Below are 18,153 nucleotides of genomic sequence, written 5' to 3'. Positions count from 1 at the left end.
GCTATTGTTTGTACATTCTTCTACTCTTTGGGATGAACGTAGTGGACATCTTTTCAAGGATTTCTCCTCTACATTTGATCATCTTATGGATTCAGTTCTATCTAATGATTTCATTTAGTGCAAATCTACACATACTTTTCCTCATTATAGTTTATCATTTTTCCTTCTCAATTGGGGAGTTTTTTTTGTAACCACCTCTAAGTGTTGGAGTTTCCCCTTTTCTTATTAATCAATGAATTGTTTATTTTATTATTAGAAAAGAAAAAAATTCAAGTCAAATGGCATGTCCTTACTAATAAAAATCCATTTACTTTGGTTGTGCAATTTAGATTCACCTACGTCCCTGCCACGTTTTGTACCTTCCACAATCAGCTATTTCTTTCGTATTTAAATTATTAGTGATATATTTTGATTGCGGGTTATTGTCATGAGTTGTTCTCTTAGATTTATTATATCCAGTCGAAAGAGTTTATGTAAGACTTTCCAACGACTCTCGATAGGGAAATCTAGACTGCTCTAGAAAAATCGCAACAATTTTCCAATCCTAACATAGTTCCTAGGAAATTCAATGAACAACAATAATTTATGATCAGTATTCAAATTTGTGGCATCATAGTTGAATCATGATCAATGTGAACTATGTGCCTAGGTCAAACACAACTTCCAAAGGCCACTTATTTCCGCCACATCCATCTTTAGGATGATCCAAACCTTCATATGAATATGAATAAACAACAGAAACGATGTCGTTTGTGATTTAACTCCAACTTAATTAAGGAGAAAACAACTCATTAATTATATTATACAAGGTGATTGAGAATGAATCTTTTGATATGCAAAAAGTTAATTTCAATTACTTGAGAAATCTTAGAATCTAAAATGTTCAAATCATACTAAGTAAAAAGAGTTGGGAATGTTCTAAAACTCGCAGTTTGTTGTAATATATGAAACATATTCTATTTTTCAATACAAGTATTATTGAAATTGCACTCTGCTATAAAATCCAATAAACAAACCCATGACTATAGTATGAATACTTTAGCTTTATGTATAGACATAAAAGAGGATCAAATTATAGTATATAGCCTAAAAGGTCTAGAAGTATATGACTGATATTGGGTACATCATCCTGGGGACACTATGGATGCAACCCACTTTGTATACTGATACAAACAATGTGATCCCGAAAACTTTCATGTTGAGACATGCGAGTGGGGGCATCCTATGCAAAAGACGTTTGCATAAGACCGGACTACGAAATAGTCACTTTTCTTTATAACAATTGTTTACTGTTAAAACTGACTATTTCAATTTGATGGCTTAGGATAACTCAATCTTAATCCTGAGCTAACTATGAACTTTTCTTTATTCAGGATTATTCTTTGATCTGCATAGGTGAGAATAGTTCAACAACACTATTCAATAAGTCTCCCATTTTGGGAATAAAACCAGATAGAGAGCTGGGGACATAGTCCTATAAGATGGAATTCGCTCCTACCTAATTTAGGGTTAGTAGATAGGTTGTTCTCTTAAGTATTGATTTATGGACTTGAACAAAGGGGTCCTGCCCTCTCATGATGGAGAGGGACATGGTTTATTAGTTGGACTATAAACCAATTATTCAATGGAGAATCTGTGGAGACTTAAGAGTAAGATATGTTTACATGGGTAAAATGGTAATTCTAACCTAGTTGTAAATACGAACAACCTGTGAAAGATCAACTTATTGATCATGGTTAAATCAAGTGAACAAAAATATACCTACAGTAAAGAAAGTACAACTATCAAGTTATAGTGGTATGTCTCAGTAATTAACGAATATTGACTAATTCGGATTAAATAGTTTAACCAGTTAATCTCAAATCGTTGGAACTCATGATCTGTAGGTCCATAAGGTCTTTCTATTAGCTCGGAAAAAATTAAACCTTGAATTAAAAATAATTAAGTGAATTTGAAATGTTCAAATTCAAAATTTAGGGTTTTGGAATTTGAGATGTGCAAATTCAATTTTAGGGTTTTGATAATTATATTCATATAATCAACGTTTAATTTTATTAAAATTAAATATATTTAGAGAGCTCAAATATTTAGATATTATTTAGGTTTTGATTACATGAATATGATTCATATTTGAATCAGATGTCTTATTAATTTAATATTGATATTAAATTATTATTTTCTTAATTGAATTAAAATTATTTCAAGTTTAAAAATGAAATTCAATTTTCTAAAATTGAATTTAAATTATATTTAATTTAATTTTAAATTAAATATAATTAATTACTTTGAAATTGAATTTTTGAGTTTTAGTGGAATTATCCAAGATTGAGAATTGTTAGTGAATTTTTCCATAATTCAACACCTAGGCAACTTAGCTAATGCAATTTGATGTGTCAAGTTGCTGAAGACTGAGTACTTACATGAATGAAGTGATTAAAAGCTTCAGTTTTTCAGAATTCAATTGAGGAAATCAGAATTTTAGAAAAAAATAACTCTGCAGAAAATTATTTTTCTCTCAAACCCTCTTCAATCTTCTTCCAATTCCCTCTCAATTTAGAGTTCCACTACTCAAATACAAAGCTAAGAATAGTAGAGAAGATTCTCTTGGTGGTCTACTAAAGATTTGAAGATCAAATTCGTGGAGATTTGCACGGAACAAGAGGAATTCTACAAAAGTTGTAATTTTTAAAACCCTTTTGTTTGTAACTTGTATTTTAGCATGCTTGTGACTCAAATTAAATGTAATTAGAGTGCTTAATGATTATGTTAGCTTCTATTTTATGCATGTTTACTCTATCAATTGGTATCAGAGCATGATTTAAGCACTCAATTAACGTGAATTTGAGTTTGGTGGGTGAGTCTCTAGACATGCATGTTGTGATGACTGATATGGTTTCATCCCAGCTTTGGCATTAGATTTCTCTTTAATTATGTTGTTAAAATTGTAATTGGCTCTTGATGAGCCTTATTATGTGCTTAAGGATCTATAATTTTATTAGAGTTGAAATTAGGATGTAATTGAAGATTCAAGCAAGTAAGCTCAGTTGGAAAAATTGGAGAAGAGGCCTTTGTTAGACAGTGTTGCAACGCTGTCCTTAGAGCGTTACAACGTTGCTCTTCAATGAAGTCGAGCTATTGTAATGTTGCTCATCCTAGCCCAGAAACACGCCCGCTCGTAGACCGATTCGCGGGAGTAGGCCGGTTCGATCTGTTCAGCTGCCTGGGGTCTGATTCAACCCTTTTTTGTTCGGTTCAGCCTCTTTTGGAGCGTTGGAAGGCAGGTTCAGACAATTCGGGTCCGGGTCGGGTTGGGCGTGTTAGGTTGTATGTCCTAAAACTCGTAGTTTGTAAAGTTAAACAGATTCTGTTATCAATAAATATGTTATTCGACATTACTTCAATAAAGTTGTTATTGAATCTATGAATTGCACTTATAAAGTCTAAATCCAATAAACTAATATTCATGGTTATTATATGAATACTTAAACTTTATGTGGAGGCATAAAAGCGAATCAGGTTTGAGTAAATAGTCAAAATTATGTATAGTATATGAATAAGGTTGGGTGCTTTATTCTGGTAACACTATCGGATGCGGCCCACTCTGTAATTGTTACAAGTTGTTATAAAGGTGTTACAAACGATGTGATCCTAATGTAGGAACTCTTATAAAAGAGTACCTATGTGCGAAAGCAAGATCGTTCCAAATTCATTGTGACAGAAATACCGCATTCACAAACAAACATACAAATTATGCATTTAACAACAAATTACAACATGCTTTACAAACTTAAACAACAAAGGACCGAGAGACATACCTCTTGAAGAACTTTTCTTCTTTGATCTCTTGCTCTCGTCAGGATCGGCAAGTCACGCAGTCGCTGTGATCGCCAAGTCTATCGTCCACAAAATCTCATTGTCTCTCACCTCTGAACCGTCTTCTACATGAACAAAATAGCAAGGAGGACACCACCACTCAGTAACCTTGGTATTCTCAAAGTGAGAATCTAGGAGTTATGGGATCTATTGGATTTGGTAGAGGGGAAGAGGAAACAACGATCGTTTACCACGACCAAGCAAGTGGGAGATATTTGAAGTCTATTGTATAGACGGATGCTTGATCGTTTAGCAAAAGGTGCATGACTATTTAGCAAAATAAGGCTGATCGTTTTGGTGAGATCGCTCACGTGCGCGATCATTTAGAAAAGATTATGCGATCGTATAGGTAAGTTGTACGTGTACACAATTGTTAAGGACAACTTGAGTTATCATGTATGCTCTCGTTTACTAAACGTTGGGCAGTGTACTAATCGTGGAGCAATTGTCTGATCTTTTTTGCAAAATGAAAACTATTTTTATTTTATCCTTCAGTTACGAAAACTGAATGTAACCTCCACTATCTCGTGCGGTTATGGAAAAAAATCAACAATATCTCATAATTGTTTAATAAAAAATAAATATAATTATATTAATTTATAACCTATAGTTTAATATCACATCATATGCAACATATAAACGATAGTCCTTTTCTCCTCCACTAGATATAAATCATATTTATATCTTTTTTCTCCAATTAATATATCTCATACATCATGTCAACTATATCATATATAATTGACCAGTTTAATTATATTATATATAATCAAACTCCATCTTGTCAATTTGAACACTTCAAACTGACCCAAAAACTGATTCTCAACTTGAATCCATTAAGCTACCTAGGGGACCTTATGAACCTGTGGCTTGAAGCTCCAATGGTACGTGAATAGTTGACTAAACTCTTTAGCCACAAGATCCACCCTTAGAAGAAATTCGGGCTTTAATGTCGGTTTTAAACCGACATTAAAGGGCTTCAATAATACCAATAACACAGCCTTCAATGTCGGTTGCAACGGACATTAAAGCCTATTTTTTTTATTCTTAACCGACATTGAAGCCCGAATCTGTCCGTTTTATCAATTATTGTCCGTTTTTTAAAGTTCCGTTGCCTAATCCATTTTTCGGTAAAAAAGTATAACATGACACATCATCATCGAACGCTATGGCTATGACATATTATTCATGTATGGATTGTAAATCTATTACATTTAATCTGCAAATCCTGTTATAGAATTATAATTTAAAAGGCGTACAATAATTCAGGCCTTAAAAACACAAATTACAAGTAATACAAAGATCATGATTTTACAAGGGCAACAGAATCTTCTGTGTAAGGGCAACACAATTTTATTTGTCTACAAATTTGGGAGGATTTGAGAAATTAAGAGATGTAATATACATTGTTGGGATGGACTTCATTATCAGGATTCTTCTTCTTTAGCTCATCCAGTAACTACAGAAGAATTGGAAAGATTTAGAATTTAACTTCAACTTAACAAGTAAAGTTACTGAACACAGTAAAAGTTAGTAGCATACTTTAGCCAGGCGCATGGAGGGTCCTCCAAGCTATATTTTCTCCATAATAATGTTGCGAGTTGCCGATAATAAACTCTCACTTTGCATCCTTTCACTTGCCGATACTCCTGTGGTAATCAGATCTATGTCAATAGTTCCTGAAAGTTTATTGCAAAGAAGCAAAATTGAAGTTAGGATATGAGTTAAGAAAACACGCAAGAACAATATCAAGTTCTAAAACAAAATTCTCTTAAACCTAACTTCTAGCAGAGAGCTATACCTTGAACATATAAATTTATACAATGCAAATTAAGCACCTACCTTCAAACGATGTTTTCCAAGAGGAGGCCGTAATTCTTCATATGTTATGGGTAATACTTTTATCATCAGATGACAAGTTTAAGAGTTTTAACAAATCACCTATGAGACAAGTGCTATCAGAAACTAATAGAAGAATTTTACTTCCCACAAGTAAATCAAATATTTGCAATTATGGAGACCATGCTGCTATATTCATAGTGCTACTCACAATGCTGCTTTCCTGCCGTGTACATGCATGTCAAATCAATGGGCTAGATGTATAAGAGAAACCACAAAGCGCACACACCTATCAATATCAGATCAATAACAATTAAATATTTCTCTGAAACTTTGATGATTATTGACCTGATATTGATAGTTGTATGCCTTCTATAGTTTCTTTTATACATCTAGCCCATTGATTTAAAGAATATAGAGAGCACAAGTGTGAACTAAGGCACCATCAAATAAATGAAACTAGCATCATATACTAACTAAGTTTAGGGAGCATTGCACCAACAGTCTCTGGATCAACAAGAATTGGACATTCATACATATGTTGATTCGGAAAAAGTGGAACAAAAGAGAATACGTTGATGATCTCTTTGGATCCAACAAAGAAATGCACACAGAAAGTGAATGCACAAGGCCAGACTTTGAATGTGAATCTTCCAAAGCATGATCAAATATCCTTGCAACAAAACTGCATAAGAAATGATTGATAAGTAAAAAAAACGATGACTTATCTACATACTACCATAAAAACTGAAAAATAAAGAAGCGGTTCTTGGTCAACCTGAGGCTAGAAAGTTTAGCAGCAAGAGCAGATGGGGCATTACGAGCTATAACACTAATGTTTCTGCCGCATTTGCATGAACCTCAGGCAGACTCTGATCCAAGGAGAAAAATTAATATTATAACCATAATCACATTTATATAATCATATGAAAGGCCAAATGTTAATGAAACTTCAATTTGTCACGCACATTGAAACGTTCTATAATGTAATCAGGATACAGAAAACAAAAGTGCCAATTCATATGTAACAGTAACACAATCAAGATAATCAGCTTCTGTCAGATTACAAAAGTAATCTCCATTCAACAGAATAAATGCATAATCTGATTATATGAAACAGGTTTAGCCAAGTAAATGTACCTTATCCGGTGTCATGCCAAGCTCTCTCTTGAACACTTCACACACTTGATTGTATGGGGATACTGGACATTTGTTCAACATATATTCTCTCATTATCTGGACATATTCTTAAGGCACCAAATACTCCTGCATGAGAAACGAGGTAAGGTAAATTAAGGATTGCAGGTCCATCTTCTTTTTCATCACATGCTCAGAGATGTGGATAAAAGGCGTACCTATAATCATTCCTAGAGGAAGCATCATCAGTCAGGAAGTAGAGTCCCCCATCGTGAAAAGATGGTAGATCAAGAAAAGTAACCTTTAATAGCATACTGAAGAAAACCTGCATTTGGTAAAAGGGAAAACTATAGTTATACAGTAGATTTAGATTCTGTTTAAGTCTAAGCTTTAATGTAGAATAATGAGGAAGCAGTATAACATTCTTCAAAGCATTTCCATAAAAAGCTCAATATTGTATTGCTTGTCTACAACAAAAGTGACAAGAATATAGGTACCACAAAAAAACAAACAAATAAAATAAAAAAGATAGATGGATATGAAACTAAAAACTTAGTTCACTTTTCATTGAATTTCTTGATATATATATATCTGTGCAAACGTATATAACTAGAAACTCAATAATGAGTTCAAAATAGTGATTTTATTATCATATTATATTAAAAATGGAAAACCTCTATAAGGAAAAACAAAAATCTCGATATATGAATATAGACATTTAATTTTAGTGGGAGGAGCCTTGGAAATCCATCCCTTCTGCAAAATCTCATAGGAGCTGCAGGCAAATTCAAAATTGGCACTTTGCAGTAGGTTGTAATCATGAATCTTAAGAGGAATTCTGGATTACTGATCAGCCACTAAAAGTAATGCTCTCAGGCTACAACCCCAAAAGCCTGTATTTTGATGGAACTCAAGTCTGGAATTAAAATTTTATTCAAAATGTCTCCAACTTACAACCAGCTATTCAAAACTTTCAACCAGCCAGCAACACAATTAACTATCCTCCTAAAATAAAGGTCTTGAGACCAAATTACAAAAAATGGTTCTCCAAAAACTAGAACTAAAATACAAAAACTAAGGAACCAAGTACGTAAGCATTAGAAAACAAATAACTACCCCAAGAATAACCAAGAAACACACAAGACTAGCATCATATTTTCTTACATATAAAATGACAGACGACCTCAATGTATTTAGTCCACTTATGAAATATAGGATTAGATGCGATAATGAGGAGATGTTCGATTATTATACCACAATTTGGTTGGTGTTTTGGAGCTCCCATTGGTTATCTTGTGGTTGTTGCTCTCGGTTTCTTTGCTGTTGAAAAAGCTTAGATCTCTTCACATTGTCTTTTAACCTTTCATCTCATAGAATTGTGTGATTGCTCTAAGTTTTCTGGAATTAGAAGATTTGTTGCTCTAAAGCCCGTAAATAAGCATTTAGCACTTTTCCACAAGCTCTGGTTGAAATTTACTTTTTCGTAGTGTTTCAGTCACTGTGTGTTTCTTTTTGGTTGTTGCAGCTCCTTTTGGAGTGGTCAGTGGAGAATCAAGATAACCATTTACTCTAGTATAAATAGTCATTTTTTATTCTTGTACTGTATTGATTGGGATGTTTGAGCAACTCACGTAATTGTTGACCTCTTGTCCTCTCCAACAAACCAAGGGATTGCGCAGCGTGAAAGCCATCGATGATAATACGCCTTGTCTTTCATCTTCACCTCAGCCTTGATTTGCAAGCTCTAAAGATTTTTTGTTCAAAGAAGGTGGGATTATTTGATAAATCCGTTGTTCTTTAGCAGATTTATTGTTCTCTCAGCTGACCTCTATTTGCTTGATTTGTCTCTAAAGTTCTTGATTTTGCTTCTTTCTCTGAGTTCATGATTTTTCCTTTTTTCTTCCTTTATTCTTTTTCACTCCCTTTGTAATTTGTACCCCTGTAACATTTTTTTTTCATTATATCAATGAGTTATTTCTTGTTTAAAAAAACATATAAATAAGAACTGAAACAGTTGACAGAAAGTCAGACACATATGAAGCAGTCAAGTCTTGGTATTGAAATCTGTGAACTAATTAAGGTTGGATATGCGTATACCAAAAGTTAAAGATGTTAAATAATAACAAAACAACAATTAATGAAGTTCATATCCAAATTTTCATGTCATAATTAAAAAGTTTATTCTCATAGAACAGACCTCACATTCAGTGATGAGGGATGTACTATATAGTCTGATTATATGGGCGACTGACCGCAAGATCAGACGTCGAAAATAAGGCTCCCCAGCTTCCCCTTCAAGCTAACATGACATAGGAATGGGGCAAAAGGAAGCCAATCATTACCAAGATCTCAACAAGAATGGCCATCAAATTTAAAGATTTATTAAACAAATTGTCCAAATTAATTACCTCCGCATTTGTACGAAGTGATGTCATGAGAAGGGAACATATCTGATGGCGCAAAACTTGTTTGATTTTTAAGCAATCCTTTCAGCTTTAAACTTACATAAAAAAAAAAAAAAACAAAAAAAACACAGATAAATGCAAAAAGATAGATTTCTAAGGTAAGCAATAGTAATCACCTGTTCATATGGAACTAATATCCTGAAAACAACAACATAATTTGACAAAATGAACCTACAAGCAACAAATAAAAATTAAGAAAAAGAACATGAAGAAAGGAAACTCATTAAATTAGTGAAGAATTATGATGAGACTCCATGTACGAGTATAGAAGTATCTCTTATATGATCAACGATTCCAATTCCAAAAAGATCACAACCATTTCAGAAAAACACACATGCCAAACTCCTAACACGGGGACTTGTAAAAATGGAAAGAAAAGAAAGAATTAGACTTTGATTTCCACAAGGCAACGAACAAATCTTTTCATAAAGAGGAGGAAACAACCCTTGCTACAAAACGAATTCACTGTGAATGTGTCTGAAGCCTTCAAAATCCATTATACATTTGATTTCAACGGCGAAACTAGCCGCTGATTGGAAGCCATCGCTGGGAGTGATCTCAGAGGATAAGGCAGTCCTGGTAGTGATGGGTGAAGCCATTGCCGAAATAGGCCTCACAAGAACAGGGAGGGACAGAGGAGTGAGACCAAGGGAGATAAGAAGGCAAGATGGGCTAGGGCTTAGAAGAATGTGGGTTTTCCGGGAAGGGGAAGCGTTTTTCGAAAGTGTCTTTAATGTCTTGGAAAAAAAATGAAAAAAATGAATTTCACGAGGCTTGGAAGAAGATCTTGAGAAAGAAAGAGGGAAATGAAAAAAATGGGGGGAAAATAGAAAGTTAGAGGAAAAAGTGAAGCAGGTCTTTAATGTCGGTTTTAAACCGACATTAAAGATCCACTTTTTAAGAAAAACAAAACCGACAGTATACATCTGATTTCACTTTTTCCAACCGACATTAAAGTCCAAAATTCTTGTAGTGACCATCCGTTAACTGCCAGGCATTCCACTAAAGATCAACAGTTGCACTCTTCTTACCACAGATATATATTTCTGTGTCCATCGGATATAACCAATCAACACTACGATAACCCTTCACAGATGCTCGTAAGTACAACTGGGCCAATTCATCCTTTTGTTCTTGTAGTTACATTTAACTTCTTAAGTACCACTGATCCCTCTAATGAACAATACAACATAGTCCTACTATTTGTGGACACCTTTCGGGCCATGAGAAGGTATGTGGCACCACATCGTTTAAGCCCCAAAATCAGTCCTTAAGGGAGCAATCTATCTACTTACCCCTGCTTCGGGGAAGGAGTGAATTCCATCTTGTGTAACTGAGTTCCCAACTCTTAAATCAGATGAATCCCCAAAGTGGTAGGTTTGAGTCGACAATTTGGCCACTCGCACCCATGCAAATCAAATGACCGCCCTCAAAGGTAAGAGTTCCCAACTCACTAAGAATTGAGGTCATGTTACCTATGGTCATCCTAGTGAAGTAAAGTCTCTGTCATGAACGACGTTATATAACGAGACTATAACACTTCGTAGTCAGGTCTTATACAAACTCTTTTATATAGGATGCATCCCCTCGCATGTCTCCACATGAATGATCAGGATCAGACTATTTGTAGCAAGTCACAACACTTGTAACTGTTCTACAAAGCGAGCGCATCTATAGCGTCACAAGGATAAGGTTTCCCTCCTATATCCATATACTGCAGACCATTTTGGTTATCATTTAAGACATGATCCACCTGTACGTCTCCACATACATGCTTAAGTTACAACGACAACCAGAGATCTTAGTTTATTGGTTTGTGGTAAAGCAATAAAAACATCTAATTTTTCATAGACAATAGCGAATAAAAGTATCATATATTATTACATCACAAACGTTTATTCAATACAGTGTTTACAAACTATAGGATCCAACGAGAGTTTAGAGCATCATCCCCAACAGTTGATTCGTTCATGTATTGACATGAGTAGTAAGGGCGTCCTATGCAATGAGTTCGCGTAAGATCGGATCAAGAAATAAGTCACTCTTACTTTATAACGTTGTTTACTATTTAAGGCTGACTATTTTGCTTAGGTGACCTAGGTAACTCGATCTTAATCTTAAGCTAACTATGAACTCCTGTTTATTCGAGATTACCCTTAGATTTGCATAAGTGAGTGTTGGCTCAATAAGCCTCCCATTTCAGGGGTAAGAAGGGGTAGATAACTGGGGATATAAGGTGCAATAAGGAATTCACGTCTACTCGATTTAGGGATAGAAGAAAGATTGTTCTCTTAAGTACTGAAGCTATGTCTTGAACAAGGGGTCCCACCAACTCATTAGCCTGAGAGGGATCCAGTTTAGTGATTGGATCACAAACCAATTGTTCATTAGAGGATCAGAACTTAAGGAGAAAGATGTAATATCGGGGGTAAAACAGCATACTGACCCAACCATTATTACGAACAACCTATGAAAGGTCGACTTACTGATTATGGTTAAATCAAGTGGACACAAATATATCTACAGTAAGGAGAGTGCAACTATCGAGCTATAGTGGTGTGACTTGATAGTTAACGAATACTGATTAATTTGGTCTAAAGAGTTTTTTTAGCCAATTAATCTTAAATCGTTGGAGCTCATGATTTGTAGGTCCATAAGGTTCCTCTACTAGCTCGTAAAACATGAACTCCTTGAATTAATAAATTGAGTGAATTTGGTATAATATCAATTTGAAATGTTCAAATTAAAATTAGGGTTTGAATTTGAATAAAGTCAAATTCAAATTAGGGTTTGTATAATTATATTTGATATAATTAATTAGCATTTATTTTATCGAAAATAAACTAAATTAGAGAGTTTATAATATTTAAATATTAATTACGTGAATAGGATTTGTGTTTTAAAATTAGATGCGTGATTAATTTAATATTTGATATTAAATTGTTATTTAATTAATTAAAAATAAAATTAATTTTCAATTTCAATTCAATTTGCGAAATTGAATTTTGATGTTTTAAATTTAATTAATTATGAATTAATTAAATTAATTTTTAATTAATTTTTAAAATTAATTAAAATTTGAATTTAAACATAAAAGCATTGGAAATTAGTTTTGAGTGGGATCGTCCCACATTTTCATAAAATGGGGTTTTCATCCATGAAACACACACATTTCTCACTTTCTTCAGCAAATTGAAGTGTCAAGGTTGCTGAACGGACCTGCATGAGGGTAATGTATAAAACACTCCATTTTTGCTGATGAAGGTATGGCTGGCTGCTGGAAATAAGTTTCCTACAGAAAGCTTGTTCATCATCTAAAAACCTATATTTCCCTTCACAAATTCGCTCCAATCTGAGTTCTACTACTCAAATTCAAGGCTGAGAATAGTAGAGAAGATCTCTTAGTGATTCACTGTTGAATTGGAGCTAGAATCACGTGGAGAGCAGCTTGGAATAAGGAGAATTCATCAAAGGTATATAGTTTAGAAACTCTCTTCTGAAGTTTCTATTTGGGAATAATTTTAGCACTCAAATTAAATGTAATTAGAGTACTTATTGTAACGACCCAGATTTGTACGCATACAGGAAATTAAATATCAAATAATAAGCAGGACGAAATTTTATTTAAAGGGGTGGAAATTTAGAAGGAAAAAAAATAAAAAAAAATAAAAAAAATAAATTGGAAATTGGAAATTTATTCATTATCCAAAAGATAATGAATAAGGGAGCGAGCGAGAGCGAGAAAGTGGGAGAGAGCGAGAGCCACACCAGCGGGAAAACTGGAGAAAACGAGATTCTGAGAAGAGAGCTGCGCGATCGAAGAAAGAATTAGAGAGCGAGAAACCTAGCGAGCGATGCTAGCGAGAGTAGAGAGAGCGAGATCCCTGGAGAGAGCGAGATTGAAGGAAAATTGGAGAGAGCGAGAATTATAGCAAGGAAGTTGGAGAGAGCGAGAGTAAAGAGAGCTATTCTTAGCGAGACAGTAGGAAAGAGCGGGAGCGAGAGCGCGAGCGGGAACGAGCGAGAGAGCGGGAGCGAGAGCGGGAGCGAGAGCGAGAAAGCTGGAGAGAGCGAGACGGAAGAGAAAATTTGAGAGCGAGAGTGGAGAGAGTGGGATTTCCAGCAAGAAAGCTGGACAGAGTAAATTCCTAGCGAGAAAACGGGAGAGAGCGAGATTTTAAGAGCAAAGTGAGCGAGATTTGGACAGAAGCGCGAATTATGCGTTGAATTTGGCCACGATCTTATAGATTATATATGGAAAAACCCTAAAATTGAACACAAACAAAGAATGATGACGTAAGGGCAAACGTTAGCCAAGATTAGGTGTCTTATTGAGAGGAATCCATAAACCATAAGTAATTTTAAAGAAGCCACCTGTACGATGATTTGTCACACTGAGAAGAGCTGAAAACTACTATAAATAGGACCCTTTGCTGAAGATTTAACCCATTCTCAAACAAATCTCAGTAACAAAGAACCGTGTGAGTGAGGAAGTTTTGTGAGATTAAAAGAGAAAAGCTCGGGTAAAGTGCTGTCCAAATCTCTTCTTTTGATTTAAAAAGGGAAAACTCTGCTGATAAAATCATAAAGAATAATAAGGAATAATTAGATCACAGTCAAGGTAAGTAGTTTATCTCACCCTCTCTTTAAATGTTCTATGGTAGTGTACCTTTATTATGTTGCATGGTTATGTTAATTGTTATATTGCATTACATGTTTAGAACACGTTTCTCTACAAGGGACCCCATGCATTATGTTTGTTCACGATTACGTTAAAATCAAGTTTTAATTAGGTGTAAGTTATGCTTCCAGTCTAATCTTATGGTTATGCTAATGGCTGATGTTGGATGTGACTCTAACCCTACTGACTGCATGACCCGCTAATCATCAGATGGGTTAGTTTCCACTTAAGTCCTCATCTTTCTATCAGGGCGGAAAAATTTATGCTTCCAGTGCTGGCAGGGCATGTATGGTTACACCCCTCCAGGCCTAATCTTACGTTATGTTTATGCTAGAGACTAGCAGGGTATGTATGGTTGCACCCGTCTAGTCCAATATTACGTTTATGCTAATGGTTGATGTTAGATGGGACTCTGGCCCTACTGACTGCATGACCCGCTAATCATCAGATGGGTTAGTTTCCGCTTAGGTCCTCATCTTCCTATCAGGGCGGAGAGATTTATGTTGGAAGCATGACGTTTATGCTAATGGTTGATGTTGGATGCGACTCTGGCCCTACTGACTGCATGACCCGCTAATCATCAGATGGGTTAGTTTCCGCTTAGGTCCTCATCTTCCTATCAGGGCGGAGAGATTTATGTTGGAAGCATAGCGTTTATGCTAATGGTTGATGTTGGATGCGACTCTGGCCCTACTGACTGCATGACCCGCTAATCATCAGATGGGTTAGTTTTCGCTTAGGTCCTCATCTTTCTATCAGGGCGGAGAGATTTATGTTGGAAGCATAACCGACCACCACATGTTATTATACATTTTCGGTCCCAATCATATGTTTACATGACATGTTGCTTGTGATTGTGTATTTGGTCACTACCCTACGTGAGAACTACTTACTGGGTATATTATATACTCATCCTATATTTTTACAGACTTTGTAGGTAAGGACACAGCGTAGATGGCAGAGTTGGACGTCGCTCAAATGGCCAACCATCAAACTCACTATTATAGGCACATGCATTTTGTACCACCACGCTAATGTTTTATGGATCCTGGTGTTTTGATAAATAAATTTTTATATAGTTTTTCTATCTAATTAATAAAATTTAGATATGTTCTTTGAAATTTCAACCAAAACTCATCTCATGATAGAAAAGTCTAAGTATGCATGTCGTAGCGGTCGGATCATAATGTGTAAGGATCCAGGCGTTAGACTTATTGATTCTGTTTGCTTCCGTTGCATGCTAGTATATCCTAACAGGGCGATCCAGGAGTTCCTTCAAGTTGTTTTTATGTTAATTTTTGTAATAAATTAGATTATTGCTTGCTTAGGATGCCAAAGTTGGTCCATATGAGTGTTGTTTAAATATTTTATGCATGTGATGTATGTTATATTTAAATTAAACATGTTTGTGCATATTGTATACCATGTAGATTTAAAATCCTACCATACGAAAGTATGTCTCATGCATTAATTGAAGGAACTCTTATTTAAGAGTACCTACGAGTGGAAGCGGATCTTTCCAATTTGTTGTGACAGAATTATCGCATATACATTCAAATATACTTTCATAATGCTAAAGGGATCAAGAAATCATACCAGATGAAGATTTCTTCTTCACGGCGAGTCTGAAGCCCAACCGTCTACCTCGAACAGTCATCACTCGAATAGCATAAAATGGAGAAGGCAACACCACTCAGAGCCCTCAGTATTCTTGGAGTGAGAATCCAAAGTGTGGGCTTTGTTCGAATTTGGTAGAGGGAAGAAGGAAGAGAAACCGTATACAACAATTAAGCAAGTGGGAGATGTGGTCGTCTATCGCATAGATAATATGCTTTGATCGTTTAGGTGAAGTATACAATCGTGTAGTAAAAGTAAGTGATCGTCTAAATGATCGTGTAGGAAAAGGGTGAGCGATCGTTCGTAGGAAAAACTAACCGATCGTTTAGTAAATATCAGGAGCTAAACTATCGCTTAGGAAAAAGGTAAACGATCGTTTAGATAATAGCGCACGACGGTGTAATTGGTATACGATCGCTCAGTAATATCGTATATGTAAGCGATCATGCAGTCACTATCGTATAGGCACTGCTTTTTTAAACGATGACTCTATCTTTTTCACAATATCCACGCATACCGAGATCAACACACCGTCTGCTATTTATAATGTACTCATCCATTATTTAGAATAAAAAAGTGTCTTCCCATTTCTTTTATAACCGTCCAATGAATGTGATCTTATCACATTCATAACTTATAAATTAATATCATATATTAATTATAATATTTTTCATCTATTAGATATAAATCATATTTATATCCAATTTCCTCCAAATTAATGTATCTCATACATAAAGTTAACTATATCATATTCAATTAACTCGTTCAATTATATCATATATAATTGAACTCTTTCTTGTTAATTTGAACATTTCAAATTAACCCAAAAACTGACTCTCAACTTGTATCCAAGCTACCAAGGGGACCTTATGGACCTATGGCTCGAAGTTCCAACGGTACGTGAATAGTTGACTAAACTCTTTAGTCACGATATCCACCATCCGTTAACTATCAGACATTCCACTAAAGACCGACAGTTGAACTCTTCTTGTCATAGATATATTTCTATGTCCATTGGATATAACCAATCATCAGTACGATGACCCTTCACAGATGCTCGTAATTACAATAGACCAATTTATCATTTTGCCCCTATAATTACATCTTCCTCCTTAAATACCATTGATCCCTCTAATGAACAATACAACATAGTCCTACTATGTGTTCTCGGGCCATGAGAAGGTGTGTGGCACCACATCGTTCAAGCCCTAAAATAAGCACTTAAGAGAGCTATCTATATACTTACCCCTGCCTCAGGGAAGGAGTGAATTCCATCTTATGAAGCTGAGTTCCCAGCTCCCAAATCAAACGAATCCCCAGAACGGTAGGTTTGAGTCGGCGTTCTAGCCACTCACACCCATGCAAATCAAAGAACTGCCCTCAATGACAGAAGTTCCCAACTCACTCAAGATTGAGGTCATGTTACCTTTGGTCATCCTAGTGAAGTGAAGTCTTGGTCATGAACGGTGTTATATGACAAGATATTAACACTTCGTGGTTAGGTCTTATACAAACTCTTTGTATAGGACGCTCCCGCTTGCATGTCCCCTACACGAATGATCAGAATTAGACCATATATGATAAGTCACAACACTTGTGACCATTCCACAAAGCGGGCCGCATCTGTAGCATTACCAGGATAAAGTTTTCCTCCTATATCCATATAATACAGACCATTTTGGTTATCACTCAAGACATGATCCACTTGTATGTCACCGCATACATGCTTAAGTTACATACAGATAACTTGGGATATTAAGTTTATTGGTTTTTGGTAAAATAAAAATATTTAAATGTGCAAAGTCAAGTAGTGAAGTAAATATCATTTATATTATACATCACAAGTGTTCGTACAAAGTTGTTTACAAACTACTGGACACGAGACTTTAGGGTACAAACCCCAACAATCTCCCACTTGTCTTAAAACGAAGTGGGGAGTATAAGTAAACAGGTACAAAACAATAAACTAGGGCATAAAAACCTAGTGCAATAAAATCTCCCACTTGCCCTAGTCCAGCCGCGAGCGGTCCCGTATACCCATGCTCTGAAGGTGACACTCAAACATTGTAGCCGTGAGAGCCTTCGTAAACGAATCAACAACGTTTTTCTCTGAGACGATCTTCGTGACGATCACGTTACCTCGATACATTATCATGCGAATCAACTTTAACATGTCAACAGGCGAGAAAGTCTCCTCATAGTTGACTCCCTCCACCTGGGTATAACCCTTTGCCAAAAGCCGAGCCTTGAAGGTTTGCACCTTCCCATCAGTACCCCGTTTGTGCTTGTAGATCTATTTACAACTTATAGGTCTTACCCCATCAGGCTGATCTACAAGATCCCATACCGAGTTGAAGTACATCGACTCCATCTCGAGATCCATGGCTTTGACCCATTCATCCCGGTCAACATCCTCCATTGCCTTTTGAAGGAACTCTTACCAAAGAGTTCCAAGAGCACATTCAGATCGCTCCAATTTCACAGTGACCGAATACAACATTATACATTCATACGAACAATTATGCAAACAAACACTAATTATCA

The 18,153-nt window shown here is 35.5% G+C and overlaps 1 long non-coding RNA gene across 1 annotated transcript in view; it reads right to left on the bottom strand.

Moving 5' to 3' along the window:
• Nucleotides 1–5,109: 5,109 nt before the first annotated feature.
• Nucleotides 5,110–18,153, bottom strand: part of LOC120075589 (uncharacterized) — a 40,270-nt gene continuing 27,226 nt past the window's right edge. Inside the window, exons 2-10 of the long non-coding RNA XR_016528966.1 lie at nucleotides 9,255–9,346; nucleotides 9,044–9,145; nucleotides 7,065–7,171; nucleotides 6,850–6,975; nucleotides 6,488–6,581; nucleotides 6,284–6,394; nucleotides 5,713–5,811; nucleotides 5,413–5,549; nucleotides 5,110–5,329 (exon numbers count right to left, since the gene is read on the bottom strand). This is a non-coding gene — a long non-coding RNA (uncharacterized LOC120075589). The remainder of the gene's footprint in view (nucleotides 5,330–5,412; nucleotides 5,550–5,712; nucleotides 5,812–6,283; nucleotides 6,395–6,487; nucleotides 6,582–6,849; nucleotides 6,976–7,064; nucleotides 7,172–9,043; nucleotides 9,146–9,254; nucleotides 9,347–18,153) is intronic.

This window comes from Benincasa hispida, chromosome 4, assembly GCF_027475165.1.
Source record: "Benincasa hispida cultivar pf3 chromosome 4, pf3_genome.v1.1, whole genome shotgun sequence".
In the NCBI taxonomy this organism is placed as follows: domain Eukaryota; kingdom Viridiplantae; phylum Streptophyta; class Magnoliopsida; order Cucurbitales; family Cucurbitaceae; genus Benincasa; species Benincasa hispida.
This window is presented reverse-complemented; position numbering and strand designations above follow the sequence as displayed.